The sequence below is a fragment of the Pogona vitticeps genome, chromosome 5 (genome assembly GCF_051106095.1).
Source record: "Pogona vitticeps strain Pit_001003342236 chromosome 5, PviZW2.1, whole genome shotgun sequence".
NCBI classification, from domain to species: domain Eukaryota; kingdom Metazoa; phylum Chordata; class Lepidosauria; order Squamata; family Agamidae; genus Pogona; species Pogona vitticeps.
Genome location: NC_135787.1, coordinates 134,356,805 through 134,383,014, shown reverse-complemented (window position 1 = coordinate 134,383,014; position 26,210 = coordinate 134,356,805). Strand labels below are relative to the sequence as shown.

Here is a 26,210-nt window from a genome sequence, read left to right as displayed (position 1 = left end):
TTACAATTGAGGGTGTTGCAAGGAATAGAAGATTGTTTTTACAATGCATTCTAGCTACTTTTGGAGTCACCCATAATTGCACAAGGAATAAATATCTAGTTGAATTTAGAGTGTGCTTGAAGCAGATGGCACTGAATTAAGCCTGGGCTGCCCCATCTCTTCTTTTGATACTTGACATGGCAAGGCTCCATGTCAGCAACCCACTTTACCAATGGTATTAGTGATGATTTGGGTTTTTATTATGAAAAGCTTCAGATGGACAGGCACTTTGCAATACAGTATATAATGTAAATCAGTTAATTTGCTATTGAGTTTCAACAGAACTTTGTAAGAACTGGTTTCAGTGAGAAACTGGTGAATAATTAAGCCAGGATCCTGCAGATTCGTTACACTGATGCAAATGTAATGGTACAGATTCCAGTGGAAAAATGCTGCCAGTTGATATGTTTCCAGTTTAATCCCTTGCCACGTGCCAATTGTATGAGGTCATTTGTAATGAGGGACAGAAGTGACAGTTCACCACTGCAGTTTATGCCATCTTCTGTATGCTAGTATAATTAACTAATGGGATTCTGGCTGCTTTGTCGTTGGTTTGCACAGTAATATTAATAAACACAATAAAATTATCTTTATGACTGGTTGAGAAGGGAATTGTCTCTACCTACCTACTATTTTTTTTTACTGTGTAACAGTATTAATTTAAAAATGTGTTCACCATTCATCAAGACTCTGATATTGAACCTTAATAGACTTTATTTTAGCATGCTGTTTTAAATGCGTAAAAATCAATCAGTTTAGGATAGGCTGATGACAATACTTTACATTCTACAGTTTTCCCACACACAGGAAGAAAGAAAATATTCTTCTCTTTTGTACAGCAATAAAGTATATCTAGATATACTAGATTTGTGATTGTAACATCTTTTGACAAGCACATTGGACTGTAGAAAGAGCATCCAACTTGGGGCTTGAGGCATATGTTGCTACCTTCTGCTAGCATAGCTCCAAAACAAGTTACTGTTTGCTGAGGGTCAGGTTCGTACTTGAATATCAGAGAAGTAAATAAATATATAGATACCTTTTTTAGAAGTTATAACTTGTAATAGGTAATGTAACTTGGTTTGTGCACATAGAGGTGCTCTGGTTGGTTTACAATATGGGCTTTTCCATGAAAACTTCAATCCATAATTATGATTGAGCTGCTGCCACACTGAAGCCCAGTCTATTAGAACAGTTAATCAGAAATATTTAGATTTAGTCTAAATGGGCTTTTGTTGTTGTTGTTTAGTCATTAAGTCATGACTGACTCTTCGTGACCCCATGGACCAGAGCATGCCAGGCCCTCCTGTCTTCCACTGCCTCCCGGAGTTGGTTCAAACTAAATGGGCTTGTGAAGCCTTAAACTAGTTATACAAATAAACATTCAGAAGTTGTTGGCTATTGTCTAGTCTGTCCTTTTGGGTAAAGGGGTAAAGATGAACACTGCTTTCTGAGCATAGGTTTGGGTGGTATGCAGCTTCATAGCTGGCTTGACAACTCAGTGATTTAGGTGTTTGGCTATGGAACCAGAAGTTGGATGTTCAGTTTGCCACTATGCCTCCTGGGAGAAGTCCCAGCCTGTGTAGTCGTAGGCAAGCTGCACAACCCAGGGCACTTTCAAATGAAGGAAATGATATTTGATGACACACAATTATTATTTATTATTGGGCAGCTTTACATATAGGGGTTAGAGTTGTTTCATAACTAGGTCTCAAGTAATTAACCTTTTTTTTAAACGCAGTCCCACAGATAATGTTTAGATGATAACCCTCATTCAGGCATTCTGCTTAATACCACTGTAATTCTATAGAGGATAAGACTGTTACGCTGCTGTTATGTCTACACATTGAGGGAGTAAAACAAGAAGCCTATTCTATGTTTGTAGGCTTCTCTGTGGTTTAGAAACTCCTCACGCATGGACTGCAAAACCCATGAAGGGGAACTGTTCTGTTCAGAGATGAATATCTGAAGGGGGATCAACTGTGTAGTGTGTCACATGAGACGCTTTATTACCTTGCTGCTTGAAGTGAAATGCATTCATATTGCATTCTAACACTGAAATGACTTAACAGATACCAAATTTAATAAGGTTGTGATGGGTCACTACACACTTACTAGTTCTTGTACCTTATTTTCCCACATGCTTCAACACTTCTTTGAAGTCTGAATCTCACGGAAACCAGTCAACTTTCTCTGTTCCTTTCACCCTGTTTTAGATTGTAAACTCCTAGAGCTTGGGGCCCAGTGTTCTTTTCAAATTGTGTGTGCGCACACTTGCCCAGAGCTCCGTTGGAGTTGTGCGTTGGGATCTGTTTCAAAGCCCTGCACACACGGAGCAAGGCTCCTGCGCAGCGGTACAGAAACTTAGAGGGAACATTTGTGTGAAAATCGTTACATGCATTGGACATTTAAAGAAATAATGAGTACGTATTATTATTAATGTGTTTTGGTCAAAATGGTGGAAGATGTATGGATTAATAGTAGCTTTTCTTTATGCATAGCTCAGTTGTACTTCCATTTTGAATGCTGAGTATTGCCTCTCTATATATTTTGGAACTGCATTTGAGAGTATATTCTATTTAGCACTAGTAGGCACCAGTAACAGTGGTTGTTGTGGTTGTTGTAGTAGTAAACTGTCATCATAATGGTAATTAAATCCACTTTTAGGAAATGTGCAAGAGCAGAAATATAAGTATAGGCTAGTGATGATCATGTATAGAGCAAAACTATTTATTGAGCTATCTATTTTAATGAAATTCAGTTCACTACTGGCTTGATCCTAAAAAAACATAATTTATAATTATGAGAAACATTTGTGTCCTACTTTGTAAACTTATTAGAATGGAGACTTCTCTGCTTTATCTTTGCAGCAGTCTTGTGAGATGGGATAGGCATAGAGAGAACTTACTGAGTGAGCTTCATGGTTAATTTTGTCTTAAACCTTTGCTGTTTTTTCTCCCAATCCAGCACTCTCTGGCCTTTATTATCCCAAAGGGTATGGCATATTTCTAGATGTGTTGACCTTCTACTTTGCTTACTGGTACACAGGCATGTTGATCTATATAAGGAATCTCTGTTGTAAATGTTAATATCGTGCCCTAACAATACATCAGTGGGGTAGACTATTTAATGTGTGGAATAGCAGCGGAAAGGGACCTCCTGTACATGAACCTTGGCTGATAGCCCACAGAAATAACTGTGAACTTAACTATAAGTGAACAAGGGAACCCAGCCAATTGAGAAGGCTTTTAAAATATATTTTTAGGGCAATGGAAGAAAGAATGTAAGATGTTACCCGTTTTATGCCTATCTTTGTGGGACTGATATGATAGTAAATCATATGCACCATGTTGATGAACTATTCTGTGCCACAAAATATCTTCATTGTAACTCCTGTTTAATAAAAACATCAGTTTTCGTACCTGAAATCCTGCTGATGCTGGTGAAGCATGAGGTCCTGCTGTTGTGTGATCTCCACTTGTGCAAACATTGCTGTTATGCAGGTGGTTCTTCTCTGAGGAACTGCTAAGATATGCATGTGCACAGAGGTCTGGATTCTTCCTTGTACAGGCTCTGTAAAGGTCAAACTGCTTGCACTGCACTGTTGCACAAGTGACTTGCTCCAAACAGATTCCTGTAGAAGTTAATTCATAAGAATATTACAATTCAGGTGTATTCTTTAAATATCCATTTATATGTTGAAGTACATTTTAAAAACTATTTTAGTTTAGATACTTCAAACTTCATGCTTTTTAGTAGATTATTTTTAAAGTGTTCAAAATAGTACATTTCAGTGGCTATTTTCATCTTGGGAATTTAACATATGGATGAAGATGCTGGATAATTAGTTATACAAGATCTGGTGACCAATTTTTAATTCAACTTGTCATTTCTAAGCAACATTTCTGCAGATGGCAGCGTTCTGACTGCTTATCACAGCCACAGTACCTTAGAGCTGTAACTCATGAACCTCTTTTACATGCTTTAGGTCAAGAGTAGTCAAACCTGTTAGAGCACCTGCTTTTGCATATGCAAATCTGTTGTTTTGTCATTTCATTAAACAAGTCGTCTCTTGTGGTGCCAAAGAAGCTTTCAGCATGGACCATATGAAATGAAATTTAGCAAGAAGACAACTGCGATTTCTGTAGCATATAGCCATGGGATACTGCTTCTGTTTTGGGACTAAGTTTCTGGAAGACTGCCTGTAATCTGGAAGAAGGGTAGAGAATCAAGTACTGTATATGTTTGGAGGCAAGTAAGAAAAGGGAAGGTGTTTGCTGTCATTGACTGTAGGATAGTTGTGAAGTTTGACATGCCCAGAAGCTAATGGATGCCATGTGGGGCAGCCATACACAGCATACTTCAGTTTTCATCATCTGGTGAGCCTCCAGCATGATTCACAGGCACAAGAGCTGCAACATGTCTGCTTTGGTTTGGAGCTGATTGATCCATAGTACAGAACATGCTTGTGGGATCTTCACTTGTTAGAGAGGGGTATAAATGATTGAAATGATTTCTTTAAGAAAAGGTGTGGGGGAAATGCTGCAAGTTGAAAATGTGTGATTTGTTTATTAATGGTATTTTTTGATAAATGTATTATTGATTACAAATTACTGACATCTTTTAGCTACTAACAGTTTCCTCAGAAAGACTGCATGACTGTGGTAGAATTCTTTTAAGCTACATAAATGCTGTATGAAGAAAATAGACAGGAAATAAAAGCAGGAGGGCCAGTGACTTCTAGTTTTTCTTTTCTCTGTGTGTGAATGTTTATGAGCATATGTACGGGTACAAATACATGTCTGTGTGTACATGTGTATTTGTTGTAAAAAGGATTATTAGAATCTTAGCAACAAAATTACATTATATGCTGTTAGCAAACAGGTTGATAGATTTGTTTTGCATGAGTTCTACAAAAAGAAAACTAGAAGCTGCTAGAGCTTGCTGTGGGGAGATGGAGGGAAATAGTTTAAATTGTTAAAGAAAATTTGCATACTGTTATTTTGCTTTAATTTTTTGCACCTCCTTCACTACAAGTACTGTAAAATTCTGATGACACACAGAAAGTAATGTGGGAATGCTGTTGACTGTGTGAATTTCTGGAGCTCTGGTTTGTCAACAGTGCCTTAATGGAAACAAAAGCAAAAAAACCCCACTGCATTTAGAGCTTTTGTTAGGGAGAGGAGGGGATTCTACTTTAACCTTTTAACCTTGTCAACAGATGATTATTACTTTGACATTCTGACATAAAAGCATTGTTTGTGCAAAGGCTGGAAGTTTAACTCTTCAAGGAACTAGATATCATTTTTATTGGGTTATTAATTCTGGTAGGTGTTAATCTCATCAAGATTTGCCGGCATTTTCCTTCATAGGCCATTCTGATTTGTAGCTTTTTCTTTTCACAGCAGTATTAAATACCAAACCTTCTCTGATATGGAAGTTCATTAGAGATATGTCTTTGATGGCAGCCCTTTCAGGGCTTCAGTTTCAAATACCTTGATGTAAAGCTTAAGAAGCCATTGTGTTGTAAGCCCTCCTTGATGTGCCTTATTTAGATCTGCATAGTAAATCAAGGAAAGTAAATAACAAGGCAGCAGATGGAAGCATGGAGATAAGGCCAGTGAACAATTGTATTTGTATTTTGTTATGATGTTGACAGGAGCTAAAATTCACTAATCTAGTTCAACTGATCTGCATTTCAAAGAAATCTCATTTAGCAGCAACTTGAAGGTTTGGAGGATAAAGTTCTTTTATTGCAGCTTTTATTGCATTCTTTGCTAATTTATCTGGTCAAGATTTAGCCTAGCTTACTTGAAACAGCAAGCATGTTACAAGGAGTCTTAAATACTAGCAAGGCAATAATGTCTAGACTCTGAACTGAACATAATTACATATCTAAGACTGAATAGGGTACATTCAGAAAATATTGTTGTCCATACTGAATTGCCAAAGAAATGCAGATAAGAATTTCTGGGGGAGGGGCTGCTCCCCCCCTTAATATTTATTTATGGGAAAAGGTAAAAATATCAGCATCCAAATAACTGTTCAAATAACTGTTAAATACAGAGATGTATTTAACATTTTAAACAACAATTCTGTTGTTTGCTGTCGGTTTTTCAGGCTCTTTGACTGTGTTCTGAAGGTTGTTCTTCCTGACGTTTCACCAGTCTCTGTGGCCGGCGAAATGTCAGGAAGAACAACCTTCAGAACATGGCCGAAGAACCCGAAAAACCCACAACAACCATCAGATCCAGGCCGTGAAAACTTCTGTTGTTCGTAGTGATTCTGCCTTATGCAAATTGAATGCAATAAATACAAGGTTTTACAAAGTAAGAGAGTCTTGGTTTCCATTAAGTAAAAATAATACCAAAGCACACAAAAACATGAAATTTATTCTGAGTAAGGGTTGAAGTCATTAAAAGGTTTAATTTATGAGATTTTTGTATTGAGTTTTCTTGGATAAGAAATACATTTTTAAAGTAGAGATTGAGTTTATTGTGGTTTTAATAGGTTAGGCACATTAAAGATCAAGGCTGGAGACTTGACAGTGAGTGAGTGGCAGATCTTATTAAAGTCCTATTATTCTGGACTTTTCCAGAATGACTACAGCTTTTAAACTATTTAAGACGCTTCTTTAATTAGGCAAATTAGGCAAAGGGGGGTGATCTCAAGTGTGGAGGTCCAATCTAGTCTGCTGAAACCTGAATCAAGCCCATAGAGATTTTCGTAGAGACCCTTGCCCAGTGCAAAAGGAATAATGCTATTCTTAATTGTCTCTACGATTCACATATATGGGTTTCTTCTGTGCATGTGCAGAGCAGTTCAGAAGCTACTAGAGCTGTGCTTGATGTTTTGGCAGGAGGTTTGCCTCTATGCTACTGTCCATAAGTCACTTAAGTTTGTTTTGTTTGCTGCCTGACATTGTCACTTGTTCTTCAAGCAGTCTTCTCACTTATCTTCTTTCTGCCAGTCCACCCCCACCCCAGCCTCCTCTGCCACATCTCAGTCAGGGGAGTTGTCAGCCAGGGATGAGTCGAACATTGCAGAACCTAGCAGGGATGTGAAACTATCTAGCTTCACAGACCTTGGACCTCTGGGGAAACAGGAACCTGAGTTTGAGGAAAAGGTACAATCTTGCCTGTGCATAGGAATGGAGAAAGCTGAAGGCATGAGTCTGGCTTGAAGTTCCAAGGCAAGATGCTGGGTACTAGGGAAGGACTCCTTAAGAGAAAGTGGTTCCTCAGTAGTGGAGACTTCTTCAGGAAGAGGTTTTTCCACCCACTGAGATCCAAGGGCCAGAGTTCTTCCCTTTACTCGTGGCGCAGTAGCCTCGTGGCACAGTGGTTAAACCGCTGTACTGCAGCCAAAACTGTGCTCACAGCCTGGGGTTCAATCCCAGGTAGCCGGCTCAAGATTGACTCAGCCTTCTATTCTTCCGAGGTCAGTAAAATGAGTACCCAGCTCACTAGGGGGGCAATGTGTAGCCTGCATAATTAACTTGTAAACCGCCCAAAGAGTACTTGAAGCACTATGGGGTGGTATATAAGCAGCACCCTTTGCTTTTTGCTTTGCTTTTACTGCTCAGACATTTCCAGCTAAGTGCCAGGTGGGGCTTTAGCAGCCCAGATGTAACAAGCCCTCAGGACTGCTAGCCACTGAAGACAGCACACCTTGTAGTTCCTGTACCGGTCTCCAGCATGTTTGACCCCAGAATCCTGAACTGTGTCTGATTCATGGACTATTTGAATGAAGACTTTGAATCCTTATTGTAGATTGTGGTAGAGATGTATTTGACTTTGACCTTTAGACTGATGCTGAACTGTGACTTTAGATCTCTTTGCCCTGGTTGTCTGCTTGTGAGCACTTCAGTGCCTACTTTTGTTGCCTAGCCTTTTCCTGACTTGGAGCATCTTTAGCTAGGAGTCACATCTGCCTTTTTCCAGCATAGAATAGGATGTCCTTGTCCTTGGGTACATCTAAGAAGAGTTGGATCAACACCATTTTTTATGCTTCTTCTGCCATCCTCTCTCTGACCATGTCTGCCCTTCTGCCATCTTGACTCCATTGCTTCCGTTGTTTGACACTCTCCTCCACAACATTTCTTAATCCAGCCTCCCTCAGGAGAAAGGGTTTACACTTTCTTTCTCATGTGGGACTCTTATCACTATGGATGGGCATTCATCTCCATATGTGTCATCTAGTTCCATACTTGATCCCACTGGGTTTATTCTAATCAAAAACCCATCCACAACACTTTGTCACAGCATCACCACACACCTCAGTGGTTGAAAAGATATTGATCAAGGATTCTGTTCCCAATATTCTACTGTCTTTCAGAAAGGTGGGGCTGGATGGATAGCTCAGTGGTTTAGGTACCTGGCTGTGGAGCCAGAGGTTGGGGGTTCAGTTCCCTAGGATGCCAGCCTATGTGGTCTTGGGCGAACTGCACAGTCCCGGGGTGCACCCAGAAGAAGGGAATGACAAACCATTTTTATGTATTCTCTACCTAGAAAACCTTGGAAAGGATAATCATACGTCAGAATTGACTTGATGGCACAGTTATTTTAAGAAAGATCTTTGTCTCATTCTCAGCCTCATAGAGGTCAACAAATGCGTTGTCCTAAGCAAGTTATTGATTGTCACCGAGGCTGCCATTTCCCCCTCCATGGTAGACCTTTTTCTTGGAGGCTGCTGTGCTCTGTTCAAGATCCTTCCTTTTGAGCTCTCCATGATACCAAAATGCATAGCAGTGGTTATTACCTATCTTTGTGTTCTTTGTGCCAGAGTGTACCCCTACATTGATAACTGGTTTCTGTTAGTCCCATTAGAGGAGAAGATCAGCAGATGTTATTTATCTGAACTTTGACTGTCAACTAAGGACTGTGAAACACCACTGTTCCATAAACAGCAAAAGTGGGCTACACTCCTGTCAAAATGTTTCTATTTATTAATATCCTTCTTAAACTGTGGTGCCCAGAACTGGAAAACATTATGCCAGATGAAGACCATCAAAAACAATTGATACCATTAGTTTCCATGATCTGGACAGTACACATTTGTTCATGTAGTTAAGTGTTGCATTTGTTTTATATTATCATTCTTTCACACAATTGATTTATCTTTAGCTTGTGGGCCTACTAAGAACTCTAGATTTTTTCATATACAGTGGAACCTCAACTAACAAACGTCCCTACCTACAAAAATTTCGACCAACGAATGGCTCCATTCGCAAAAATTTGCATTGACTTGTGAATAGAGCCTTGACCTACGAACGAAAAAAGGCAGGGGAGAAGGATGGGAAATTCAAATTTCTCCTGCCTTCTTTTGTTCCATTCAAACCGTTGGTGGCAAAGAGGCTGCTCTTTCGCCCCAACGGTTTGGAAAAGGGACCCCCAGGAGGTCTCCGATGGCGGCAGGGGACCCCGGGAGGTCTCCCAGGCCTTCCCTGCCGCCATTGGAGACCTCCTGGGGTCCCCCACCACTGCGATCGGTGCCTTTGGAGGTTGCCGCGATTGGACCCCCAGGAGGTCTCTGATGGCAGCAGGGAACCCTGGGAGACCTCTCAGGGGTCTCCCCCGCCGCGATCAGAGGCAGCAGTCACCCAGTGCTGGGAGGCTTGAGCTGGCCGGACGCTTGGCCGCTTGCCCCCGGCCGCGGCGGACACAGCAGAGCACCGGGAGGCTTCAGACGGGTAAGGTGCTCCTTTTTCCTTTTTAAAAAATGTTCTGGGTGGGTTTTGGAGGGTGGGTTTGGACTGGGGAGATTATGTTTCTGTGCTGTGTTGTCTTGTTTTTGGTTTTGTATGTGTGTGTGGTTTTTTGTTGTTGTTTTTCACAGTCCCAGCATGGGACTTGCTCTGTTTTATTTTTATTTTTGGTATTTTTTTAAAATGTTGGAACAGATTTATCCCGTTCCCATGCATTTCAATGGGAAATGGTTCTTCGACTTACAGACATTTCGACTTACGAATGCCGTTCCAATACGCATTAAGTTCGTAAGTCTATGTACCACTATATAGTACTCCAAGCTAGGTATCAGAAGTCCTGTATTTGTGTGCGTTTGAATTTCCCTACTCAATTGCCAAGCTTTGCATTTTTCACTGATGAAACTATTTTTCAGTCTCTTGAGAACATATGGAGTTCTGATTTTGTTTTCTGAAATAGCTACCTCTCACAGTTTTGTGTCATTTGTAAATTTGAGGAGCATTTTCTGTACTTATTCATTCAAATCATTTACAAAGATATTGAACAGTACCATTAACAGGTTCAAGACAAAACCTTGTGGTGCCCCATTTTTCATTTCTGTTCATATGGAACCATTGGTGAGCAACCCAAGACATAATGCTTCAGTGAGCTGTAGATCAACTGAAGAGTGGCATTCTGTGCCACATGTTTAATAAACTTGATCTTAAGAATATGAAGGCTCGCTTTTAGCCTTAGTGAAATCAGGGTTCACTGCATTCATAGCATTCTCCCGATCTGCTAAGTTAGTCTGGTGTGACTTGATGTTGAGAAATGAGAGTTGCTGTTAGTAATCCTTTTAAGTACTCGCAGACCAACTGCTTTATGGTCTGTTCTACAGCCTTTCTTAGTATTGACATCAAGCTGTTCGGATGATAGTTTGCTTTGCTGTTGTTATGTACTGCCCACTTACACTGGCCCTATGAATGAGTGACCTGTCATTAACAGGCCTGCTTAGATATTGCAAACTCAAGGCTCCAGTTTCCTTTCTTGAAGAAATCCATATCCTGTTTGGTTTCTTTCTTTTCCCCACTATTTTCTACTTTTTCTAGCTATATTGGGTCTCCAGCAAGTGTTGGTGTTTCATTGTAAGTCCAAGGTATGACAGCCTCAGTTTAATCATTTTAACTTCTTGTGAAGGTTGCAACTTGATTTGATGCTAAATAAATTTATTTGCCCTCCTAGTAGTTAATGGTATTTGTAAGATTCTCCTCCAACACCACATTTCAAATGAGTATAATTTTTTCTTGTGAGGTTTATTCGTTGTTCAGCTTTCTCATCTATACATAGCAATTAGGAAATCTGTTGGCCTTGGTGACACATCCTTACACTTGAGAATTTTTTTTATAATCCCTTCATAATTAACCTTCTGAATCTCAGTCTTCTGATTTAGCAGCATACTCCATTTGGATTGATGATTGAACTCAATTATGTAAAATCTTTTAACAATTTTGATTTATTCATTTTTAAAATTAAATTTATATGATTTTCTGTATAAGTTACTTTTGCTTTCTTAACATTTGGATGCAATCCTGCTTTGCATTTATTTATTTTCATCAGTAGTTGTTTAAAATCAGTGCTATTTTCTACCAGTGATACCTGCTAGTTTAAAATTATTGATGTTTTATTCACCGATTTTCACTCTCCTATATCTGAATGTAATCCAGCTTTCTGTATGATATTTTCTGCATATAAATTGAACAGATAGGTAAGTAGGGTAGTAAGGTATCTAATACCTTTGCCTGTTGCAAATCGATTTCTTGATATACTGCCTAATGATAGAGTATAGCTTATATATTACAACAATCAAATGTGGTGATACTCATTTATTTTAGAATGATCCATAGATTTTTATAATCTACATAGTCAAAGGCTTTACTACATCTATATAACATGGATAGATTTTCTTCTCAAATTCTTCAATATGCTCCAGTACTCAGTGTTCAGGGACTTCAGTTGTTGTCTGGTATAAAGACTTTCAAATCATGGGTAGTTCCTTTCTTCTGCTTCCTTGTTAGCTTTTTGTGGGTCTGCTAGTGGGTTCTTATGTGTCCATCTCAGTTTCTGGTAAATATTTTAGGAGTCTTTATTCCAATACTTGTTCTGTTTTTCTTTGAATGCTACCTCCCTCCCCTGTAGGATTTAGTTTGAAGCCTGTCTAAATAGTAGATTCATGGTTTATGACAGTAAAATAATAATGAAAGAAAGAATTAAGAGTCCATGATAAAATATAGCAATAGACCTGGACATAATAGAGCTATAAAATGCATAAAATTCACCAGAACTTGTTTTGACAATGTTTCCATCCAAAATGTAAAAGGTTATCTTATGCAACTCAGTGGGATTTTTGGGGGAACGGAATTAGGCCAGTAGTATTAATTTCTAGAAGCTCTTACTTTTAACACACACACTATTTAAAAGACATATGAAAACTGGGGAGATACAAAATTTTATGCAACATAATCCAGAACATGCAATTTATGTTGTGTGTGTGACCAGGTGTTCTTCAATGTAAATATCTTCCAGAAAAACTGTAGGGATTTCTAAACCTGAAAAGTCCTTCTAGAGATGTTTTCATCAATCTGACATAGTTTGTAGCTATAAGTGAGCTGGATAATGGTTGTTGTGGGTTTTTCGGGCTTCTTGGCCGTGTTCTGAAGGTGTTTGCTGTCCTCTGAAGATGCCGGCCACAGAGACTGGCGAAACGTTAGGAAAAACCACCTTCAGAACATGGCCAAGAAGCCCGAAAAACCCACAGCAACCATTAGATCCTGGCCGTGAAAGCCTTCGCGAATACATTGAGCTGGATAACTTGAAAACCAGGGTATTAAAGAGTCTAATTTAAAATGTATGCATAATGGTGATTTTTTATTCGTGAAAAAATAGACATACTGAATAGAGACATTGGTTCATTAATATAGACCAAGGTGTTTTTCCATGTATTATAGTACATTATGAGTGACCTGCTACAGTCCTTTGATGCATCTCATAGACATGGATAGCATTAATTAATGTGGATTTTCTATAAATGACATGCTATTCTATAACAGCAAAAGGTATTTGTTCCTGATGTCAATCAGTCATTCTTTGAGAGTTCAAAAGGCTTCCCTGAAGAAATATACATTGATCTGTGCATATCCTAAAATACAACAAAAGCATTGCTGGTATTGTGGAGATGAAAGTGAAAAGATATATATTGAACACCACATAGAAATGTAAAAGTACCCAGTATGTGTTTTCAAAGGTTGCTGGGCAAGAAAATTCAGAACACAAATGTTGACCAGCATGCGCATAAAGGTGAACCTTATAATGAAGATAAATTAAGTTAGAAAACCAAGACATGAAATCTGTAAAGGGAGAACCTAACAATTTCTCTCTGATCTAACTGCTCACAACCAAATGACCTTGAAAGTAAAAGCTGAAAATTATTTCTTCCACCTGCTTGTCTTCTCCCACTCCTTTGCTATTCCAATTAAGTTGTCTGCATGTTGGGTGTCTTTTGTTATTCGTAGATTTGGTGTAAACTGTATGGGAGAGATACATTTTGCCACTTCTGCATGAATAACTGTTACTGAAGAGAAGTGATCTTTAACTGTATGTTGCTTTACTGTTAGAGAAAGACTAATAATCATGTCTTGATGTGAATAATTATGTTATTGGTTGGTTAGAAGACATTTTGATACTTTAACATAGTCATTCCAAACTTTGAGTCCCCAGAGGTTGTTGGACTAAAACTCCCACAAACCTTCAGTACTATCTGGGCTGGCGAGAACATCGGTAGACCCAAGGTTGGGCTGTAGAAGATGGCAACTTGTATCATTTGGGGGGAGGGCATGTATAATTTTGAAACCAGTTGCATAGGCCTGCTGAGGTGTAGATCTAAGTAAGTAGCTATTGCCTCACCTAGCCCTAAGCCTCAGGAACATAATGTTAAGGAGTAAGAAAGGCATTGGTTCTTGGAATTGGTTGTTGGAACTCAACAAATCTAAACAGCTCTTTGGCTTTATGGAACCCATGTGCATAAAACTTTATGTCTATCTGGATTTGAACAGTACTGCTGGAAAAGAGTAGTGTATATCTTCTATTTTTGTGAGTTGGGGTAAATGGCTATAAGTTTGGGATAGGGAGATGTGTGCTTTATTATACTCAAAGTCTAATTACAGTACCCCTTGTTTTCTAGGTGTCTTCTAGCTCTGGTGGATGCAAGCTTTACAGAATGTATGCTTCTGTGGTTAAACCCTTGTAAAAATATTGTGTAGTGTTGTAACAATCCGCTTAGGGTCTTCCCCCGCCCCATTCTCTTTGGTTTCTCTTCTCAGCTGAGCATCCCATGGCTTTTGGGTGGGTAGTGGTCAATTTTTAGATAATCTGAGTGTGTGTACATGTTCCTTTTTTCTTTATATTCCTAATATATTCGTGCCGACTGGAGATTCCTTCAAGCATGCTGTAATGATTAATTCGTATAGTTTTGTTCTTAGGTGGCTGTCCTGTCTATTGGTTGCAGAAACAAACAAAGCTGATGTTAAGAGTTAAAAATAAGAACTTCTATCACAAGAGCTCCTGGTCAAAGCTCAAGTTAGGTTGGACAAGAAACCTTATTGTGCTGTTTGGTACTTCTGAAAGTAAGGGAATGAAGGGGAGAAAAATCAATTTCTCATTTCATCCCATGCTACAAACACCTTCATCTGTTGGGTTACATAGTGCTGAAGAATCTAGGGATGGGACTAGTTACTAATTTTGGACTGAAGAGGTTTATTGTTAGTGTGTTTACTTTCCCCCCTCTCCCGTTCAAACTTCCCTATAAAATGGTGGGAGAGACTTTTGATACCTTCATGGTACAGTAGTGCCTCAACTTACGAATACCCCTACTTACGACCATTTCGAGTTACAACCAGCTCTGTCTGCAATATTTTGCTTCTACAGTACTTGCAACCGGAGCTTCCACTTATGAACAGAAAAAGGCGGGAAATTCAAATTTCTAACTTGTGGGGAAATTGTATGCCTTTAAAATGTATATATCTATGGCAGTAGCAAATGTATATTATAAATGTATATAAATGTATATATCTGTATGCTAGTAGCAGACATCATGCTAAAACTGCAAGTCACTAGTTTCCAGTAAGGATGATCATTAACCTGCTGTCTATTGTCTCTGGGTAATGTAGTTAAAGTGTCTACCTGACGAATGTTTACATCGTCTGTGTATTTGAAGTTAGCTGTGTCTGTTTACTATTAACTGTCGGTTTACCAGCCTGTCTGTTTACCAACCACTCTGTTTACTGATGCCTTTGTATTCAAGGAAATTAGCTGTCTCTGTTTACCAGCACTCTGGTTATTCTGCTGTGTATTCAAGGAAATTAGTTACCTCTGTATTGATTAACTAGTGCAAAGGTAGTAGAGTACAATAAAAAAGGGGGCGCGGCAAAGGAGGAGGAGATTCCTCTGGACAGAGGCCTGAGGGTAAGCTGTCCTTGTTCATCCGGATCCTGCCCTGAAACATATCCCTGAGCGCTCGTCTCCTTTCTCCTTGCTGGTCAAGAGGGGAGGGAGATTTCATCTGCAGATCCCGAATCAGGCTTCATCTGCAAGACCCCTACTTCCCCTCATCTTGCAGATCCCGACACTAACTGTAGGTGGCGATGAGGCTGCTTCTTTGTAGCCCTTTTGCCCCAGCAGTTAGAGATCGTCGGAGGCTTCAGAGGCTTGGGACTGTCTCCTTCTGCTTCTGTGTGTGTGTGTGTGTGTGTGTGTGTGTGTGTTTGCAGGGAGGCTTCAGTAAGGTGCTGTTTTCTGCTTTTTAAAAACTGTTCTGGGTGTTTTTGCATCATGGTTTTGAGTTGGGGGGTTATGTTTCTGTGCTGTGATGGGTCTTGGGGGGTTGTTTGTTTTTTATTCACCCCCATTCCTGATGGGTCTTGAGGGGTTTGGTTGCTTTTTAGGTTTTTTCCCCCATTTCTGATCTTGAATGATCTGCTTGATTGCCTTTTGCTTTCTCTTGTTTGTATTTCCAATGGGTCTTGCACAGTTGATTGGTTTTTGGTTTGTTTTCTTTGCATTAAGTCTTCCACAGTTGATTGCTTTTTGCTTTCTCTTGTTTGCATTTGCAACGGGTCTTGCACGGTTGATTGCTTTTCTCCCCCTCCCCCTTCGGCTGGAAGGGATTAACCATCTTTCTGACTGGTCTTGCAGTGATTTTTTTGTGTATGTGATTTTTTTTTCTTTGGCCAGAACGGATTAATTGTACAGTGGTGCCTTGCTTAGCAATGTTAATCTGTGCAACAAAAATTGCTGCTAACCGAAAACATCGCTAAGCGATCTTAAAAAGCCCATAGAAACGCATTAAAACCTGTTTAATGCATTCCTATGAGCTTAAAAACTAACCTTAAGCAAAAATCCTCCATTGCGGTGGCCATTTTCGGTGCCTTTAAAGCGAGGCAACACAGCGGGCAGCCATTTTGGAACCACCGATCAGCTGTTAAAAATCAATCAATAGTTTATTTACAGTCCTTAGACCAGTCACATAAGTATAAAACCTTATAAAACCTTAAAATTTCTAACTTTCAGTATTCCATTAGAACATGTTGGCATACATACAACTGGGAACGGCAATCTAATTGGTATTTAACTTCCGCAATCGAAGAATTGCTACACAGAACCTCGCAACCCGACAGGTGATCTGGACATCAACATCTGAGAGAAGGAACTCTAGCCTATTTCCCTCTGAACGTCCTGGCAATCTATCTATTAAGGGGGTTATAGTCTCTTTTCGCACTGCTTCATACAATGGGCAGGTGAAGAACATGTGCTGTATGGTCTCGATCTCCCTCAGGTGGCAGGAGCATAACCTTTCAGCAAAAGGGGTATTTTTATACTTCCCTTCTAGTACAGCAGAGGGGAGGGCCAAACACCTTGCCAGAGTAAAGGCTCTTCTAATTCCTTTAATTTCCAAAGTTGTTAAGTATTTGGCCGGTACCATACAATTTTTGATGTAAGTCCGTGCTGCCATATTTTGGATGCTAGAAAGGTCTGTTTGGTATTCATTGTCCTCTATTCTTTGTTTAACTATTTGTTTTGCCTGCTCTATTCCAGAGGATATAAGTGCCTGAGGTGAGAGGCCAATTTTCCCCAAGTAGCCCTGGACCGATTTAACCCACTTAGATTGATAGTTATCTTTAAATAATAAGGAAAATAGGCCTTCTGGATTTAACTGTCCCTTTAGCCACATATATATAGATTGAATTCTAATCCAGGCTTCTACTTTAAGGCATCCTGTTTCTAGCCTTATCCTTGCATTTGACACGCATCTTGGGACCTGGAGTATAGTTCTTAAGAATTTGGATTGGACTATTTCTTGTGGTGCGAAGTGAGAACTGGGTGGCCCCATGAATGAGCCGTACAGCAGCTGGGCTAATGCCTTTGCTCTATACAATTTGAGGGCTGCCGGTATGAAGGACCCTCCTTGGGAGAGATGGAATTTTACTATACTATTTGCCGATCTTTCTCCCTGATCAGCCACAAATTTACTATGCTGAAGCCTAGATCCTGAGGCCTGTAATACTACCCCCAGATATTTGAAGCTGTTCACCTGCTCGATACTGTGTCCATTTATTTGCCATGACCTACTCTTGGGTCTCTGTCCAAAGGCGACTATCTTGGTCTTCTGATAGTTAATCGTTAATGATTTATATTCACAGTATGAGGCAAGCTTCTTAAGTGCCCTCCTCAGCCCTATGGGGGTTCTGGATAGAATTACTGTATCATCAGCATAGAGTAAGGCTGGCACTGTTCTATCTGTAAGTTTAGGTGAATGGAGATCGGCGGTGTTAAGCCAGCTTGATAAGTCGTTTATGTAAAATATGAATAATGCTGGTGCCAGCAGGCAGCCTTGCCTAATACCTCTGTGCGTTTGCACAGATTCCGTGAGGTGTCCCTGTCTGCTGCACCTGACTCTCAGGTATGTTTCTTCATGTAGGGCCCTGATTAGATATAGAAGTCTTTTGTGTATAGATGAGTTTGATAGATTGTCCCAGAGGTGTGTTCTCGATATAGAATCGAATGCTGATTTAAAGTCCACAAAGGCAGCATAGAGTGATGTTACTCCTTTGGCTGAGTATTTCTCTATAAGATGCTGTATAATTAGGCATTGTTCTATTGTGGATCTCCCTGGCTGAAAGCCTGCTTGTTCTGCCCCAATGATATTTTCTACTTCGAGCCACTCCAGGAGTTTGTCTAGGAGGTGCCTTGCATATAGTTTGCTTATAATATTCAGCAAACTTATTGGCATGTAGTTGGCTGGATCCTCCCTTTTCCCTTTCTTATAAAATGGGACCACTGTGGCCGTTTTCCATGATATCGGGATTTGGCCTGTGTCATTAATATGGGTGAAGAGAGGTGCTAGAAAAGAGCCCCACCATGTCTTGTTTTCTTTTAGGAGTTCTGGTGGGATGCCATCAAGGCCTGGGGCTTTTCCATTTTTTAACTGATCTATATGAGCTATTATTTCGCCTGGGGTCACCGGGGGCCATTTGGGAGTGCTTCCAAGCATTACTGGAGAAGGGGGTACAATAACATCCTCATACATACTTGTAAAGTGGGATACCCATTTACCTGGTGGAATACAAGAGGATAATGGGTGTTTGGGCTCTGATAGTCTGCCTGAGATTAGTTTCCAGAAAAGGGATGGATTTTTGGCTTTTGCTGCTTCAATCACCTTCCTCCATAGTTCTCTCGTGTGTTCTCTTTTACTATGATGTATCTGCTGATGTATTCTTTCTTATGTACCAGTAGTTTTAGGAGGACCTCTTTTTTGACATGGTCTTCTGCTCTCAGGTATTCCTGGTATGTCTGATTAACTAATTGTTTTGCTGCCTTACAGCTTTGGTTGAACCAAGGTTTGGATCGGTTATATGAATTCTGAAGGTTTCTGCTATATGAGTGGACGAGATGTGGCTGTAATTGTTGTAGGAGAGTTTCATATTTATCTATGGGATTCCAGTGGACTGTCTGGCTTCCTACTGGATTAAGGGCATCAATCAAATTTTTCGAAGTTAAAAGTTGTTTTAAATTTTGTGCCAGTTTAGGTGACCATCTTACTCGGCAACCCACTCTTTCTAGTGCTGTAATTTCAGTATGATATCTTGGTTCTGTGTCTAAATCTCTGACGTTTAGGTGGAAACTTAGATGTAGGGGGAAATGATCCCCCTCCATGTAAGGAAGTACTTGGAGAGTTTTGACCATGGAAAGGAGCCCCCTGCACACCAGGATGTAGTCAATTGTACTAGCTTTAGTTGCTGCCATAAATGTATATTTTCCTGGAGTATCACCTGTGATTGTGCCATTTAAAACTGAGAGGCCCAGTCTGTAGGCAAATTTGTACAGACAGGCCCCGGCATAATTGGCATGTTGGTCCTTAGATGCCCTCTCCTGATTCAGGGTCCCCACATTATCATTTCTTATGTTGGCTATCATCTTAAATTTGGTTCCCAGATAGTCATCATCTGGTCCCATACGGGCGTTTAGATCCCCACCAGTCAGGACCAGAGCATCCGGATGTTCCATGATAAGCTCTCTTACATAGTTTTCAAGGTCTGTCCAGTTTCCTTCTGTTTCAGCTTTTCTGGATGTGGGAGGTAAGTATATGTTAATAATCAATAGGGTTTTCATACTTCCTGTAAGTACTACTGCCATGGCCAGCTGTCTCAGGGGGGGTTTCATCGTAGATTTCACTTTCAGAGCCGTTGATACCAGGATGCTCAGTCCCCCCTTCAGTCTCCCCGGTCCGCGCCCTGGGATTGCCTTTACCATGAAAGAGTTGAAACCATCTAGAATTATATCTTTGTCAGACCAAGTTTCTTGCAAAAGAATGATGTCATATTTGCTACGAAAGAAAGGAGTATCATGGGTTTGGGAGATACATCTGGTCCAACCTGCCACATTTCATGATAAAAGTTCAATTTTAGATGCAGATGTTTGGTTGCTTTCTGGGGCACACCGTGATTCTTGAGTGTCTGGTGCCTCATTTCGCTCCTGAATGTTCAGTTGTTCTGCCTTTGGGGTCATTTCCCCTCTTGTGGCAGAGAGCATTTTAATGGGGTTCCCTTCCTTGTATAACGTTAGCTTCTCCAGAGCAGGCAGGGATACATCTGATGACTGACATCCTCTGTAGGTGAGGGGAGCAACTGGTGTGGGAAAAGGATAATCTTTACGGGCCCAGTCTTTGTTGTTTTGATTTCTTTGTGTCTCTCTGCTAAAGGGATATCTTTCAGCTCTACCCAGGTAGGTAGTCGTTGTTGTGTTTGGAACTGTGGTATCTTTGTGGAGTTGGACTTTTTGTTTGTTTTCCCCCCATGCAATATTCCTGGACAAAGGCTTCTTAAGATGTTTATATTTTTTGCCTTCCAATAGTCAGTTCTGGGGATAAGCTACTAAAGGGGCATATCTATTGCCCATATGCCACTCAGAGGTGGAGTCGGAAATAGTTCCCATTGAGCAGGCTGGATGTAACTTCTCTTTGTATGGATGGTATATTCTATTTTTTCTGGAGGATGTAATACCTTTTGAAAGATGCCTTGGCCTTGAGAGCATTTTCACCTGATTACTCTGGTTTTTGATTTTGCTTGTAAGATCACGAGGCTTGTTAATTGGGATATTGTTTGGGAAGGTTGCAACATTGATCTGCGTTTCCTTTCCTCTGCCATCTGATTTGGTTTTGGAAGGTGATCTGTTGTAAATGGTGGAGGCTTCAGCCCTATCTCTGTACAGGTCATAGCTAGGTTTTTCGGCTGTTATCTTCCTTATGGAAGCGGCTGTGGGGCCATCTCTTTGTTCTGGAACCTGAATTTCTCTGGATGTATTTGTTAGTTTGTAGGTGTCCAATTTTGTGATCGGTCTTAGGTTGATATTTGAGTAAGTTGTATGTATTCCCCATTTGAAAGATACTGCTATTTTTTCAAACTTGTACAACAGGCTCCAAAAATGATGGGCCTGTTCACTATTGGCGAAGATCAAGTGCACCCTGCCTCTTAGTTGCCCGGGCTTGCTGGGATAGATGCAGTAACATTTTGTGTTCATTTGAGCATCCCAATCCTTGCCCAGAATTTCTGTTATTGTCCGCAATACTTCTGAGTTGGAGGCCCAGGTGCCATTTGGTTTTCTTAGTGGCCAGTTGTAGATGGTGATGTGGTTCACAGGCTTGAGTGATGGGCTTTCAGCAGGGGTGGGCCCTTCACTGTCTGAGGTTGCTGACCATTGGGGTTTTTTAATCTGTATATTTTCCTTGCATGTTGTCACAGCAAGTGGATGCTGGGGATAGGGTTCTTCTGGGGTGTTTCCCCACCATTCGTCTATGGTTATTAGCTCTAGATTAGAGGATGTTAGGTCAGGTCCCTCTGTGTCCTCTGTGTCCTCATTTCGCTCATATGGATCAGCCCAGGCCTTTGGGGTCTTCCCAGAGATGGGCATTCGGTCCTGAGTTGCTTTTTCTGATAACTGTGGGTAACTCTGACCTTTAAAGGCTAGGGAGTTATCTTTGTGTGTTTGATCTTTTGTACCCAGCTCCTTTTTTGCCTGAAGTCCTCTTTGTTCAGTATTCTGAGGGTTTGAGGGGGGTGCTGCTTTTAAAATCCCCAACTTTATCATGTCAGCAATGCATTGTAGTATTGCTTTAGTATCAGCGATTTCTTTCTTTAGATCATGCAGATTATTGAAAATTGTCTGGTTGGATTTAGCTGAGAGGAGACACTGATCACGTAGTTGGGTGTAAATAATCCTAGTTTGTTCACTCTCGGGCCCTTGAGCATCTTGGGGGCCTACTGTTCCTTCCATATGGTTCTCCTTAGGCCCAGGTGTTGATAGATTTAAGTATTTATAGAATGATTCCATAGAGGCAGAGAGAGCCTTCTCTAGGAGTTCTGGGTCCAGAGACCAATTGCCAATTTCTCCTCCGGAGTGCGGAGTTCCGACTGCAGCCCCCTGGTATGTCTCTCCATTACTTATGCCTACATTGTCCGTAGTAAGTGGGGTACTTGATGTAAATTCCCTCAGCGGCCTTTGATTATAGGAGGGTACATGTTCACGTTGATCTGAGACCACACAGAAGTCTGCTATAGATTTCTGATTTCGCTTTTTGGGAGCCTTTTTTAACTTGCCATAAGTTTTTTTGGTCCTAGTGGTGACCATAGTTATACTCCACAAATTAAGCTTATTTAGTGTCCCCTTCTACTTCTGCAGGTGCAAACTACCACTCAAAGGGAGAAGAATGTGGGTTTCACAGTTACGGTCAGTAGTAGCTGTATAAAAACACTTCTTAGCTCCGGTAAACACTCAAACATAAACCATTAAAGGGGCAGGTTGTTCTACCCGTTCCTTGGAGGACTTTTACTCACTGTGAGTCAATTGTAGATTGACGGAGTCAGCGGATCCGCCCCTGCTGTATGCCAAACAACCCCCGAAGGCAGATGGCTTTTCTTAAACAAAGTAAATGTTTTTCTTGCAGACTTGATTCAAGCAGGTGCTTACTGTCCGCAGTAGCGGTGTTATTTTCTTCTGTTTTCTTCCCAAGGCTGCAGTTGTGTAATTCTGTTGTACAGAGGTATTTCTAATATATCTCGGCAGCTCCAGTGGTCATTATCTCTGTGTTTACTTTTACCAAGGTTAAAATCATGCCTTCAGCCAAGAAGTAGAATAGGAACTTCAACTAAACAAAAGCTATAAAAACCATATAAAATTACATAAAATAAAGATAAAATCACCGCTGTGTAGCCATGAGCGTCTTGCCTGGCTGAGCCGGAACCGGACGATAGAGGTGTTAAGTAAAAAAAATCGCTGTTAAAAATCATCGTTTTGCGATGATCGGTAAGCGAAACAGGGTACTGATCATCGTAAAGCGATTTTTCCCCATACGGAATATCGCAAAGCAATCGCAAAAGCGATCTCAAAAACATTCGTCGCTAAATGGGGCACCCGTTAAGTGAGGCACCACTGTATTTCAATGCATTCCAGTGGGAAATGGTGCATTGACTTACGACCATTTCAATTTACGATAATCTTCCTGAACCAATTAAGTTTGCAAGTCGAAGTACCACTATATGTATCTTGAGGGTACATGATTCTAACTTTCTTTCCATGATTCAGTGAGCTTTTGAGGGTTTTGCATTTTTATCCTAGCTGCCCTCCCTCTACTTTGATTAGAGTATTTTCTGCAATTTTCTATAAGTTCTAGAAGCAAATATTTCCTTTGGTGGCTGAAGGCAGGGAGATATTTTCAAATTTATTTCTCAAACTATGATTATTAGAAGGAATGATTTTGTAAAACAATTTCACACCTCCATCTCAGAAAAAAAGTAATGAAAATCTAAAAATTCAAGCTTGAGTTAGGCTCGTCTTATCTAACATTAATAAACCTGCTTCCCAGGTCCTGCCCGTCCTCCTAGGTCTATTAAAAAGGTTTCCATTCCTGCTATGGCTAGGTGAACAATAGTGAAACTATACAAACCACTGTTTTATTATAGACAAAAGCAATTGGTCGAGCTGAGAGGGAATTTCCCCTTTTTGTTGGACTTGGGTTGTGAGTGACAGCAGTAGCTCATGAAGAGTACTGTGTTAGGGTATTCTTCATTTGAGAGCGGGGTATTTCTTTAATCTGTTGTGTAGATTTAACTGTATGTATTGTGTAGATCTAACAGCGACCCCTCAGACTTGGAGAGGGGAGACGAAGAGACATTACCTTTGATTGAAGTAGACGTTGAAGGGAAGGTACCGGGTGAAGTGAACCCATTTCCCAAGGGACCTTGGTACGCTCCTAGTTTTAACCCATTTTATCAGGAAGCATGGATACCCTCTTTGGACCCGTTGGCGACGAGAGAAAAGACAAATGACAAGTTGAATGTTGATACTTCTTTATTTGATGTTCCAATAAATCCCAGTTCTGTTTTTCAAGAACAAGAGACTCCTGTATTTGTGTCTGGTAAGCCTGAGGTAAATACTGAACCCTCACAGCAAAATGTCTCTGCTGGTCCTTGATATCTCAGCCACCTTTGATACCATCGGCCATCGTATTCTCCAGGGGAGGCTCTCCGAGTTGGGAATTGGTGGCCGTGCTCTTGCCTGGCTCCATTCCTTCTTGGAGGACCGTCCCCAGAGAGTGCAGGTTGGAGAGAGAGTTTCTCGGCCCTGTGGAGCCTCAATTGTGGGGTTCTGCAGGGCTCCAATGCTCTCTCCAATGCTGCTTAACATCTATATGAGACTGCTGGGAAGGGTCATCAGGGGATGTGGGGCTTTGTGTCATCAGTATGCTTATGATACTCAGCTCTACATCTCCTTTCCAACAACAGTGGATGCTGTTTCGTCCCTTGAGTGCTGCCTGGGGGCTGTTCAGCAATGGATGGAGGTGAAGGGACTGAGGCTGAATCCAGACAAGACGGAGGTCCTTTGGGTGTGTGTCCCAGACATCAGTGATCTGGTGACTCTTACCACCAAGAGTGAGGTTTGCAGTTTGGGTGTACATCTGGACCCGGCGCTCACCATGGAGACCCACGTGTCGTCAGTGGTCTGATCCACACATTTCCACTTTCAGCGGATTGCCCAGCTGAGTCCCTATCTTGATGGGGGAGCGCTCACTACGTTGCCCATGCACTCATAGTCTCAAGATTAGACTACTGTAATGTGCTCTACGTGGGGCTGCTTTAAAAATGACACGGAAACTTCAGATGGTACAAAATGCGTTGGCCAGACTTCTTACAGGGGTGAAAGGGTACCAACATATCTCTCCCACTCTGGCTGCCTTGCATTGGCTGCCCATTCATTTCCACATTGATTTCGAAGTTCTTATGATGACATATAAAGCCCTAAACGGTTTAGGACCTCGATATCTGGCAGAGCGCCTTCTCCCTCTGAGTTCTGCCAGAGTCACCCGTTCCAGCCAGGCCGGGCGACTGAGGGGCTAATGCTGAGGGAGGTCCAGAAGGAAAGAACAAGGAGTAGGGCGTTCTCAGCAGTGGCCCTTTGCATTTGGAACAACTTGCCAGTGGAGATCCACTTGGCTCCCTCTCTGGGTGTCTTCAGGAATAAACTTAAAACCTGGCTATTTGAGCAGGCTTTCCCTCCTGCCGTATCTTAACTGCCATATGTTAATTATTTAAACCTTGCCATCTTGGGCTTTTTGGTTTTTACTGTTTTTAAATTTGTAAACCGCCCAGAGTAGACCCTTGGTCTAGATGGGCGGGATAAAAATCAGTCAGTCAGTCAGTCAGTCAGTCAGTCAGTCAGTCAGTCAGTCAGTCAATCAATCAATCAATCAATCAATCAATCAATCAATCAATCAAATAAATAAATAAATAAATAAATAAATAAATAAATAACATTTGTTTGCATGGGCTGGCACTATTTGGTTTGGAAGGGAAATTTAGAGTTCGTGAAACCTTCAAAACATCTAATATATAACTGGATTAATGATGGTTTAGAAAGGTTAACTGAGGAAAGGTGGGTAGGAGACATAAACATTAAGTAGGAAAGCACTGGTTGCTGGAATTTTCCTTTATATATACCCAACAAACATATAAACAACGTTCATTTTTCAATACATTACACATTAGAGAAAATTTACCTGTGCCTATTTGTTTTATTATTTATTTACTATCTTTTTATGCACAACTCAATAATGTTCATAGTAAAAGTAATGTTTGGTATACAGATACATGTGTACTGAACTTAATATGTTGCAGAAATGCATGGGACAGCTTTTCAGTAGCAAGCAAAAGGACATGGGAAATGTTTTTAAAATGTTTTTTTTAACTACTAGATTTATATATATTTTTTGTGTTCTTTACTATGCAGATACAACTCACCCTCTTTGAAAGGACCTTATTTCCTAACTTCCTCAATGCCAAGTACATTTTAAAGAGTGATTTACATGCCAAACTAGGATAAAAGAAGACCCAGAAGAAATGTGAGTGTTTTAACTGGCCTTCAGAGTGAAAATGCATTAACCTAGTGCTGAATACTGTACTGTTCACTGGTTTTCTCTGCATAGTTAACATAACATGGGATGATGCTGACAGTTGCCTGTGAGTATTTTGGGGGATAGGTGGGAATCGTAGTTCTGCTCTTTCCTGCAAGATTTTAGATTAGTTGTTTGAGAAGCCAGTACAATAAGCTTTTTTTAACATCTGGGAAAAATAGTTTGGGGTGATAGGAAATATTCTTAGAGAAAACATTTCTTCCATTATCTACCGCTTATTTTATAAGCTTTAGGTGTCTTTCTGTCTGACTTCAGGTGCTGGGTTAAAAGCTTTTGAAGGAGATTGTGAGAAAGACAATGAAACAAAAGTTAAGAAGAAATTTTAGGTTTGTTACTCCTTTCTAGAGTTTGATAACTTGTCTTAGATTATCCCTGAACTAAGATGAGAGAAAGGAAAAATGTGCATATATTTTATA

General features: G+C 40.5%; 1 protein-coding gene across 3 annotated transcripts in view; it reads left to right on the top strand.

Moving 5' to 3' along the window:
• Window positions 1–26,210, top strand: part of FOXP2 (forkhead box P2) — a 576,890-nt gene that overhangs the window by 60,460 nt on the left and 490,220 nt on the right. For all 3 annotated transcript variants that reach the window (XM_020789698.3, XM_078376822.1, XM_078376823.1), the window contains one exon: window positions 25,611–25,722. The gene's annotated coding sequence lies outside the window, so the exon portion shown is untranslated. Of the gene's footprint in view, window positions 1–25,610; window positions 25,723–26,210 lie in introns of those variants that run through there.